Source organism: Aotus nancymaae, unplaced genomic scaffold (assembly GCF_030222135.1).
Source record: "Aotus nancymaae isolate 86718 unplaced genomic scaffold, 86718_ANA_hifiasm-v0.15.2.pri h1tg000131l, whole genome shotgun sequence".
Taxonomy (NCBI): Eukaryota; Metazoa; Chordata; class Mammalia; order Primates; family Aotidae; genus Aotus; species Aotus nancymaae.
In genome coordinates, this window is record NW_026988546.1 from 11,100,058 (window position 1) to 11,111,782 (window position 11,725).

Below are 11,725 nucleotides of genomic sequence, written 5' to 3' on the forward strand. Positions count from 1 at the left end.
TAGAAGCTTTTTTACTTATAACTTTCAAAGGTTGTAATCATGCCTTTCATGACGTTGTGAACTATAATTTTGTCTTCCTAAGCTACCATGCAAGAGTGGTCGTTTTATTATTATAGTATACGCAAAAAAACAGAACCTGTGCTCCTCATTTAACTAATCACTTCTGATATTTCTCAAGCTAATGGGAACCAAAAACACTTATAAGATATCTGTGCATTGATTTTCTTAATGAAATGCACACTTTTTTTATAATGTAAGCATATGCATACACATGTATGAACTTTACAAGCTTATTTAGCAGGAAACCAAATATGTGAGGAAAGCAGACTTTTCAAGTGGCGCTTTAATTGTCATTCATGCATGTTCTACAGATCATTACTGAATGTTTACAGGTCCTGCCTAGAATGACTTTACACCAAAGAAGAGGGTAACATATCCTCATTGTTTATAAAAATGACAGCTCCTAATGGACCATATTAGCTTTAACACAAACTACTAAGTCTCCTTCATTACATTTTTCTGTGTTCTGTTTCGGCATCTCGTTAGCTCTGAGAAGTGGGTGCAAACTCCTAAGGAAACATGAGCACACATTGAGACGATTAGAGATCATGGTTATTAGATAAGCCTCGGGAGGATGTTTTTCTTGGGTTGCTCACAAGCATTTTGAAAGAGTCGTGTTCCAGGTTTGAGGTCCCATGTTTCTTCCTCTTAAACTATGAGCAGCTGTAGCACATGACCTACTTCTGTAGGGCCCTGTAATGATTTCCTTCCTTCGGAGGCTTCAGGAGTCCTCCTTCTGCCCTGTGAAAAAAAGGGACAAATATTTTAATCCAAGCAAAATGCTGAAGCAGGTTTTGTTGGTTTCAGGGAAGAAACTCAATACAGCTCCAGCGCTGAGTGTAGGCCTCAAATTGGAACCATCTGGGCCGCAGAAGGGCTTAGAGGCGTTTGGGGAAGGCAGAGACAGTCTTGCCTAGGGCCGCAACCCATACACCTGCAGAGATGGCCGACGTCTGGGCAGGCCGTGGGCTCACCCAGGAACTGGAGCCTCTCCCAAAGCCTCCACTGCCTGGCACTGCAGTTGGGAACACCACATAAGAAAAGGTGACAATTGCTCAGGGGATGACTTCCTACATGAATATTCCTCATGGTGAAAGGAAAGCCTCATGATTCTTTGGAACATATTTGACACAACTCAGACATAATGTCCTAACTTTTGCTTTTTAGCAGTCAGAGAGGAAAGTCTTCGGGAAACCATAGGTGGGTATACACAATATTTTTAGAGTTATCCTTAGAACTAGGGAAAGAAAAAGGCTTTTACAAAGCAATGCATGACTGTTTGGAATTCTCCATATTCTTTTTTTGTTTAAAGGGTTATTATTATTGTTGACTAAAGTTTTCCTTTCCAACTAAGTGAAAGTGCTTTTCAAATGTTTTCTAATATCTAAACATAGAAGACTAGGCCAGCTGCTGGAAGGTTATTTTAAATAAAGTATTTTTAAAAATTTTACATTGCAAACTTCCCATGGGTGAGGCATGAGAGTATCAACCCATTTCCAAATATAAAGGACGAGGACTTTTGCTTAAAGATTAGAAACTGTATCATGTGATTTTAAAACCAGTGCAGAATGTTTTCCGGAAAGAAAATGGAACATAAAGAACAGATAGAAATTGTACAAAAGTTGTGCATTTAATAAATATATTTTCCAAATATTGGTTGATGAGGAATATATCATTTTCACTCTGGGTTTTAAATTATTTGCTGTTGTTAGAAGCGCAATGTGGCCATGATAGAGTCCTAAATAATATGACCAAACTTGACATCCTGAGGTGGGAAGCCCCACGACAATCTCAACACCAAGGTCAGAGGATGATTTATCGAGAAAGGATCACTCCCTGGAAAAGGTGGCAATTCAGAAAAAATAGACATGCTTGATATTTTGAGCTTAGATAAATTCCTAGAAGTGTAAATTTATCTGGTTTCTTCTAACTAATCTTTTTCAATTAGCCAGTGGGCCACAATTTTTTGTTTATTGTAAGTAAATTTATTCATTGATTATAATTCTCTATTGGCTGATGGAAATTATACATATAATTACAAATTATATGATGAAAATGTTTAATATTTTTTTAAATTAAGAATGGTCAGCAAGAATACATTTTTTAAAAAATTCCTGAATGGAAAATAAGTCCAAAAAATAGTATTTGGACTGAAGGCTCACAGAACGTCTCATTTTTGCAAAGTTCTAAGGATATATCTGTTGCAAGGTTTCCCAGCACACCATTAGGGGCGACATGACTGTACAGTGTTTCAGTTCTGAGCTGTTCTCACATGCACACTTCATCACAAGCCTACTGGGAGGGGTGCGGGAGGGTTGTGTGTTTTGGGCTTACTTTTTTTCCCCCTGTTCCAAATTTATATGCATGAATCTAAATTTTTAACCAAATCGTTTTTCTCTTTCCTCTTGAGGCTGCTTCACACTCCTGCCTACGCACCCAGCTGCACCCAGAGAGCTCTTCCTCCCTCCCTACACTGACAGCCTGCACCGCTGCTCAGCTACAGGGTGAGACTTAATGGAGCTGAGCAGAGCACTTCCTAGCATGCTTCCTGCCGAGCAGTCAGCCAAGACTGGGAAAGGCCCACCACCAAACGCCAGGAGCCAGGTGAAAATCAGAGGGCCAGCCTGCTGCAGGGACAGCCTCCAGAAAGCGTCTTGCTGCCATTTAAAGGTATTAGTCCGATACCTTTAGGAAGGCTTTGGGTTTCTCTAGAACACAGGTGCTGTCTCATTCATATAGCTCTGTGAGAATGCCCATATTCAGTATCTGGGCTAAGGTGACCCACCAACTCCTTTGAGTTGCGAATTTCTGAAAAGCATCAATGCAGAGCCTCAGAAAAGCAAGAAATTCTGTGGTGTGTCTTCACATGTATTTTTATTTTTACTTTATTATTATTGTGATTATTTTTTTAGAGACAGCACCTTGTTCTGTTGCCCAGGCTGGAGTCCAGTGACAATATCCTAGCTCACTGCAGCCTCAAACTCCCGGGCCCAAGTGATTCTCCCACCTCAGCCTCCTGACTAGCTAGGACTACAGGTGTACTACCAAGGCCAGCTAATTTCTCGTTATTATAGAGACAGGAAACTTATTATGTTGGCCAGGCTGGCCTTGAATGCCTGATCCCAAGCAATCCTCCTGCCTTGGCCCCCAAAAGTGCTGAGGCTACAGGCATGAGCCACTGCACCCAGCCTTCCTGAGTATTTTTAAATACAGGGTTTCATATTTTACTATAACCCCTAAATTAAACCAATGATTATAACAATCGCACATCAACTAAAGCCATTGTTCTGATGGTTTTATTTGAAAAGCACCATTCTCTACAAATGGAAGCTGATCAATAAGAAGTACACATATATTTGAGAGAAATGCCCACCCCGTCCTCAGGAAAAGCAACCCAGAGAAAGTGGGCAATTTCAGATCGATTTATGAACTGGGAAAGTACTTCTGATTTTTTTTTTTTAATTTTTTCTTTGGCCAAACTGGTCAGGAGGTGATGAAGACTGACTTCCCAGCCTTTTGCTGCCAAATCTTAACTGCCTGAAAACTTACAGAAATGCTTGATTAAAACTAGAATAAAAATCTCCAGTTGCCTTCAGCAAACCACAGCACAAGGGTGGGAAAAACAGTGCCAGGTTGCAGTTTAAGTATAGTTACTTGGCGCCTGCTGAAAGTACTGCTCCCTTCCTGTTTAATAATTAATTCAACTTTAAAGCCCCAAGGATCTGGACTCAGCACCAGCTTCACAAAGCAGTACAGAAACAAAATGCTTCCAGAACTGGAGGGGGGATAGAGGAAGAAAGAATCTAACATTTCAAGAAACATCACCACATGGGGCCAGCAAGCAGGGGGTGGGGTTTGGAGGTGGAAAGATCCAGGGTGGAGAAATTCAAAATAAAATAAATACACACAAAAGCAAGGTTATTCACGGCCACTGGCACCAGGACTGGGAGCCGCAGGGCGAGCCGGAAGTCATCCATTTGGGAGGCAGGCTGGGTGCCCGCAAGCTAGCGGGGCCGAGAGGGTAATGGGCTCAGTCTCTGGAAAAGGAGACCCAGCCTTGCTCTTCAGCAGTGGTCTCTGCTCATTAGTCAGAGCATCGTGCTGGAAAAGGCATCCAAGGTGGGCAGTCATCCCTGCCTTCGCGCTCCTCTCCCTCCACCCCACCCCACCTGCACAATTCACCCCTCAGGGGTAGGGCCGGAGAATGCCTGATGTGAGGGCGAAAACCAAGCAAGTTCCCAGGCTTAAATATTCATTAACAGAAGTCAACACCCAGCATAGCAGCAGAGAAATGCAAAAATGTGTCCCCCCTCCAGTGGGGCACCTGCACTGTGCTTTGTGATTTTTCTAAGTTGTTTGCTTTCTCTAAGCTGGTGAGTCCAGCCAGAAAATTGACGCGCCGTAGATGCTGAAAACAGGCAGAAGCTGCTGAAAAGTTCATCAAATCTCTTATCACACACAAGATAGGAGGAGGAATGTTTCCAGAATGACTGCAACAGACCCACCTCCAACCGCACAATTCAGTGTGAAACCACACTGACTGTTCTTCTGCACTCCAGGAATCCCAAGTATCCCAAAGCATTGCCAAGAGATGGTCTCACCAGAAATGAACAGATTAATTAAACGAAACCAAGGCCCAAGTGGCCAAAGGAAAGAGGAAAGCTATTTAAACCCAAATTGTATTTACTTTTTGCTTATTTTTATTATTATAAAGAGTCATGGGATAGAACACTCACACATATCCCCTGAGATTCCAGTTGGGTATTTTGAAATAGACATTCACATAATTAAATGGTTGAGTTGAACAAATAATGACCTGAATATTTTCCATAATCCTTAAAAATGGATGCTTTTAATACTCTGTGATTGTTAAAAATATATGGATTTTCTTTATATTTTACTTTATACATACATTAGCTATAAAACATTTTAAGTACATTTCCTTTATAAGTTTCCCTCCACTGCAGATTGACGGTGTTGCTTTAAAAATGTAGCAGCTGTCTTTTAAAAATAGGATTTTGTATTCCTCTTGACTGAGTTCTTAGAACTATGCCAAACTCAAGTTTGAAACTAGTTTCCAGTTATTAAACAATTTCAAAACCAGAAGGTCAATATGGTTTTCTCATTTTTTGAGGTGGTGAATGTCTGCTGCTGTTTTTTATTTTTCAGTTTCAAGTTTGGTTTCAAGCGCATGCCCCTGCTTTCTTACAAAGCTCATGGTCCTAGACAGTGAATCCTTCCTCGCAGTAACATATTCCTTTGTGATGAGAATAATTATCTATCAGCGTATCTTTAAAAAAAAATGTGAGTATTTCTATAAAGCAGTGCGTTGTCACGGAAACAGCACTGGACTATGAGCCAAGCCAGCCCCTGGGCTGGTCCAGCACTAGTACACACTGGCAAGTTACAACCCCAAGGACACACCCCTGGGTGTCATTGTGCACCGCTGCTGAAGGAGGAGTTCTTGGTGCTTCTCTCCCTGCACTGTGTCTGCAGGGAACCCTGTTTCAGGGGTGGGAAGGGAAGACTCACACACACAGAGCCCACTCTAAATCAGTCCAGACTATGATAAGTGCCGAAAAAGAACCATGAATTAAATGGACCAGAAGATTTATAAGGCCTGCCTGGGTCCCCAGGTCTCCAATTCCATGTGAATCATGGATTCACCAACTGGGTTATGCCCAGCCACTGGCCTCACTCACTCAATGCTCATCGTGTCCTGCTCACTCCTATCCAGCCTGGGCTTCTTCATACAATCCATGGGGAATCAGTAGTAGTAGGTAATTTGGAAGATTAGATTAGATAATTTGGAATATACCCATGGATATAGATGTGCTCTAAAAAAGGGAAAAGGCGTGGAAATCAAGCTTAACTCTGGGGTAATCAGGGCATGTGTAGGTCAAGTGTATTCTATTCAAGGTTTACCCACACGAGGCTAAAATATTGTGTCAGAAGTTAGCAGATAAAACAGGAATATGAAGAAAATGGCACAACTTTATTTTCTACCTTTTTGTGATCCTCTTCATGGTTTGAAAGATTTTGTACTAATTGTCAAGTGTGGGCCCTATAGGCTGATGGGACTGGGGTCCTCACCTCAGTCTTCTCATCTGAAAAATGGGGATTTTAACCTCAGAAGTTTGCCTTGATAATTATCTGAATTAATGTATGTAAATCTCTTAATAGAATGCACAGAATCTACCAAGTTGATATCAGCCATCATTATTGAGTTCGGAGAGCTATGTTTTTGCTGTTGTTGTTTTTTGAGACAGAGTCTCCCTCTGTTGGCCGGGCTGGAGTGCAGTGTCACAATCTCAGCTCACCACAACCTTTGTCTCCTGGGCTCAAGCAATTCTCCTGCCTCAGCCTCCCAAGTAGCTGGGATTACAGGCATGTGCCACCAGACCCAGCTAATTTTTGTATTTTTAGTAGAGACAGGGTTTCACCATGTTGGCCAGGCTAGTCTCGAACTGCTGACCTCAGGTAATCATCTCGCCTCGGCCTCCCAAAGTGCTGGGTGGGATTACAGACGTGAGCCACTGTGCCCAGCATAGGAGAGCTATGTTTAAGCAAAGAGCTAGTGACTAATAACTAGGATTACCATACTGAATTTTTTTTTTTTTTTTTGCCTCTGTATGCGTTTGCTAGGGCTGTCATGACAAAGTGTCACAGGCTGAGTGACTTAAAAAACTGAGATTGATTTCCTTACAATTCTGGAGGCTGCAAGTCAGAGATGAAGGTGTGGGCAGGGTTGATTTCCTCTGAGGCCCCTCCCCTTGGCTTGTAGATGCCACCTTCTCCCTGTGACCTCACATGGTCTTCCCTCTGTGCATGTCTGTGCCCTAATCTCCTCTTTTTACAAGGACATCAGTCACATTGGATTAGGACCCACCCCAATGACAAGCTTTAACCTTAGTTAGCTTGCTAAAGACCATATCCCCAAATACCACCACATTCTGAAGTACTGGGGGTTAGGACTTCAACATGGGAATTTGGTGAAATACAATTCAGCTCATAACAGCCTCCACATCAGTAAAAACATGGCCTCATTCAAATGTTTAAAAATAACAGAAGTTCAGATTAAAATAACAGAAGTTCACTGGTATATAAATGAAAGGGATCAACCTGGAGGACATTATTAAGTGAAATAAGTCAGGCACTGAAAGACAAATATTGCATATCTCATTCATAACTGGAATCTGAAAAAGTTTCCTTAATAGAAATAGAGAGTAGAATAGCGGTTATCAGAGCCTGGAGAGGGGAGGGGTAAGAGGTTGATCAATAGATACAGAGTTGCAGTTAGGAAGGAAGAATAAATTCTGGTGTTCTATTACATAGTAGGATGACTATAGCAAAGAGCAATGTTCTGTACATTTCAAGATGTCAAGAAGAGAACATTTTGCATGTTATCACTACAAAAAAATGATAAATGTTTAAAGTGACAAATAATATGGTAATTATCCTGACTTAATCATTTATACAATGTATACATGCATTGAAACATCACACTGTATCTCATAAGTATGTTCACTTATTATGTCACTTATACATAAAAATTAATTTCAAAAGAAAAAGTATGGGGAAACAGGCTCCATCCAGGCCCTTGAATACTTTCACTGAGATGAAGCTGCATGCTCTGTGACTGTTCCCTGGTAAAGAACAGACACTCACAGTCTGGAGACAAGTTCAAATCAAGCAGAAGTGAGGGTTATTATAACACCAGTGGAATTGATCAGTGTAATATACTTGTTGACTCAACTCACAAAGCTTGAATAACATAAACCAACAGAAATCTGCTTGAACCTGGGATCACCCAGGCCAGAGAGGAGGCTGACGAGTTGCCTTGGTCCTTGGGTGACTTGACCTAGCACTGAACTCTGTGACCTATCAATCTATGAAAAGACAGAAGGAATGTTCTACACACACAGTTCCACACCATGCCTCCATGAGTTCAGTGACAGATGGATCTGCCCTTTCCCACTGCCTTCTCTGGGAGTCTTCCGTTAAACACCTAGTCCATAGCTGCCTTTTTGCACCAAGGCTATGTCACCCCTGCCCTTATGCCAGAGCAGATTGAGTTAAATATTTAACTCATTTCTATTTTAAAATGTGTTAACTCAATAAGTTTAGATGCATATTCATTATCCTTTCAAATATTTTCTCTTTGGTGCTCATTCAGACTCTCATTTTGGGATTTGCCAAATATGTCAGCCCAAGGAAGGTATTTGAGCAGAATATTTTCATTAGATATTGGTCACCACATTGCTTGAGCATGAAACTTTCAAAGAAAATTAAAGCGAAAGAAAAAAAAGATCTAGTATTGGTTATTAACTCCACCTCAGGGTGACTTCTCTTCAGGGGCAATTAAATAGCAGCTCTGGGCTGTTAAGTTTAGTGGCTTTACTTGTAGGTGGCACACTCTTCTTCAAGGACAACCTCCATTCAGATCTGCTTTGATCTTATCTGATGACACTGAGGCTGCCTCTGCAAAACGAGATTTTCTTTAAAATTGTAGATGTGACCACATCCATGTGCTCTGACCTCTCTTCTTTAAGAACCAAGTTTTGCATTACCAGGTAAATGCCCTTTCAGTGGAATTTTCATAGAACACTGGGGACATCCTGTGGTCAGCTTGGTTTAAGGCAGCCAGTCTTTTCAGCAACAATCTCAGGGAATAAAGAAATAAATGTCCCACATAAATCCTAGTTTATTTTTGCAAGACCAAGAAGATAAAAGAAAAGAAAGAAAACAAATACCTTCTTGTTGCTAATAATTTTTGCAGTATAATCCTCTCTTTTTTTAAAGCCAAACAGCTTTTCAGTGAATGTGGATGGAGCAATTATTTTTGTTAATGAGAGATATTTTCCTGAAACAAAATACAGCTTCATCAGAATAGAGGAAGAGTGCCATGACATCAGGCGTTGCTCTGCGATCATACCTGGTTCTCACCATCTGCTGTTATAAATTCTCTGTGCCTTGGCTCAACTTCTGGTCCTCATAGGAGACAGCCGTCTGCAAAAAAGCACACAGCATGGCTAAAAGGGAAAACAGTGGGTATTTTGGCAGTTTTACACCACAGATAGTGCACCAGTGCATAGACACTAAATGGAAGCCATTTAGTTGTAAATGTGATATTACATTTGACGGTTTCCCTTGGCAAAGCACTGAGCTGCCCACGTTGAACAGAGGTAAAGAAATGGAACTTGGGGAGCAAAGCCAGTCACCAGAGTAGCAGACCAAAGGGGCTTGTAAAAGCATTTGTCAGTCATTTAGAATCATAACTCAGCTCAACACACACGGTACCAGGAGCAACCAGCTCAGTTTCAGCAGTGGAGAGCAGGCAATGGAGTTTATGTTGTTCTTCTGTTTATTAAAGACGGATGGGAGCACTTGACAGAAAAATCAAACTTCTGGTCATGGCTCATTAATCCCTGTTGTATCTGTCAGGGTATGTGTTTGGAGTTCCAACAAGCCTCTAGAAGGAAGATTGCTGCTGAGCTTTGGTATTTTCTCCAATTCTGAATGGAAAGAGACGCCAATCACCTAGAAGGAGACATAGAATACAAGGTTATTTTTAACTCACCCATTTTAGTGGTCATTAAATATAAGTGAATTGGTTTAAGATAAAAATGATTACAGTTAATAATTTTGTTACCGATTTTTGTCATAGGGCTTTATTCAGGAGAAGCAGCAAGGTAAAGACAAATGTGAAATAAAGCTGGATGTTATGGCTGTTTTAGGAAAAGCTCAGCTTTTGGAGCTAGATCTTCGGGGGAACCTGTGCAGACTCTGTGTGTTCCTGTGGCCATTGAAGTGCAGCTTTCTGTTAAATTGTCTCTGACCTCCTCAGTCAGAGATGGAGATAAGACCCTGGTTCACCCAGACCGTTTACATCAACCCAGAAGACAGGAGCGGCGCTATTCCAATCCCTCTGTTGGAAACAATGGTCCTTTGTGAGAAGATGTATGCTTCAAAGGCTCCACTCTGTGCTGGCTGCACCAGCACAGCTGATCAAGACTACAGGACCAGGAGAAATGCGGGTTTTCCTGCTGAGTCAGGGCTTGGGCTGTGAAACCCACATTTCTGAATCCCCCAAAGCCTCAGGCTTCTCGTGTATAAAAGGTGCATAATGACATTCATTTAGCACATACCTCAGAGGATTTCTTAAGGATTAAATGAGATAATGCACATAAGTCCCTTAAAACGTAGGTGAAAGCACTTGTAAACATTGTTCTTGGGGTTGCCATTAGTAATATCACCATCTCCATCATCAGAGACAGCGTTGTTTGCTCTAGGTTGCGATCCTCCACACAATATCCCCAACCCGCTCGTCGGGAGTATGTGGGAAGGACAAGGGGAGGTTGGAGAAGGGTCCTGCCAGCTCAGCTTATCCCACCGATTGGGGCAGTGACTGAATTAATACTTTTGAATTCCGTTCTGGGCTAGGTGCTATGAGTGATACAGTGAAGTTTTAAATGTCATCTCTGCACTCAATAAACTTAAATCTAATCCATGTTAGAGGGTACAGGAAATTCTCTGTGCAGGTAATCTTAGGTCAATAGCTTTCAAGTAAAGTAGGTGAAACCCCTAAAGGAAGACAAGTGCTGAGTGGAGCGAGAATTCAGGAGGATGCAGGGAATCAAACCAAGCACCATCTACACATTTGGGTTCACCCCTAGAAGCTAAGGATTAGCTGGAGTCATGCCTCTGAGGGCTTTCAACAGGGTCCAGGCCCCTCTTGCCTATTCCTGGTTTTTTCAAATTTGTTTAGAAACACACACACACACACAGTTGGCCAGGTACAGTGGCTCACGCCTGTAATCCCAGCACTTTAGGAGACAGGTGGGTGGATCACGAGGTCAAGAGATCCAGACCATCCTGGCCAACACGGTGAAACCCCATCTCTACTGAAAATACAAAACTTAGCTGGGTGTGGTGGTGTGCATCTGTAGTCCCAGCTACTCGGGGGTTGAGGCAGGATAATCACTTGAACTCAGGAGGCAGAGGCTGCTGTGAGCCAAGATCGTACTGCTGCACTCCAGCCTGGCAACAGAGCAAGACTCCATCAAAAAAAAAAGAAAGAAAGAGAGAGAGAGAAAGAAAGAGAGAGAGAGAGAAAGAAAGAAACAAACAAACAAACAAACAAACAAACACACACACATGGTGGGTCCCTTCCTTTGCCTAATATTCTCTACCAATGGAGAACTGAGGCCACATCATCAGAGCACGGAAACAGTCTGAGATAGAAGTTAAAAGCTCTGATAGCCTCTCCCATTGTGGTCTTTTCTTCATCCACGACCTAAACTCCAAGTAAATCCTAGAAATAACTTCTGAGCACCCACAATGATGTGTATAAACCACGACACCAGAACTGGCGAAAGATACCCGGATAGCATGGCTTCTCCATCAGGAAGCCTACATTCCTGCAAAAAGCTGAGTGTACACAAACGAGCCTGATGTAAGGCCGGACATGTTAGGCAACGTACGTGAGGAACCAGCAAAACAGGACAGGGTTCAGAGCAGGAGAGCGCTTCTCTTGAGACCAGTCAGGAAAGCTGTCTGAATTAAGGGATTCTGCTTTAACTGGACCTTGGAAGACAGTAAAGAGCCGGACGTGTGATAGAAATGTCTACCAGAGAGCATCCAAGTGGAGGACCCAGCAGAGCAG

The 11,725-nt window shown here is 42.1% G+C and overlaps 1 long non-coding RNA gene across 1 annotated transcript; it reads right to left on the minus strand.

Annotated features, from left to right (window-relative positions):
* Positions 1–276: 276 nt before the first annotated feature.
* LOC105730360 (uncharacterized) lies at positions 277–9,072 on the minus strand. Its single transcript, XR_001110467.1, has 2 exons — positions 8,996–9,072; positions 277–801 (listed from the first exon to the last, which is right to left on the minus strand). It is a non-coding gene; the product is annotated as an uncharacterized LOC105730360 (long non-coding RNA).
* Positions 9,073–11,725: the final 2,653 nt, after the last annotated feature.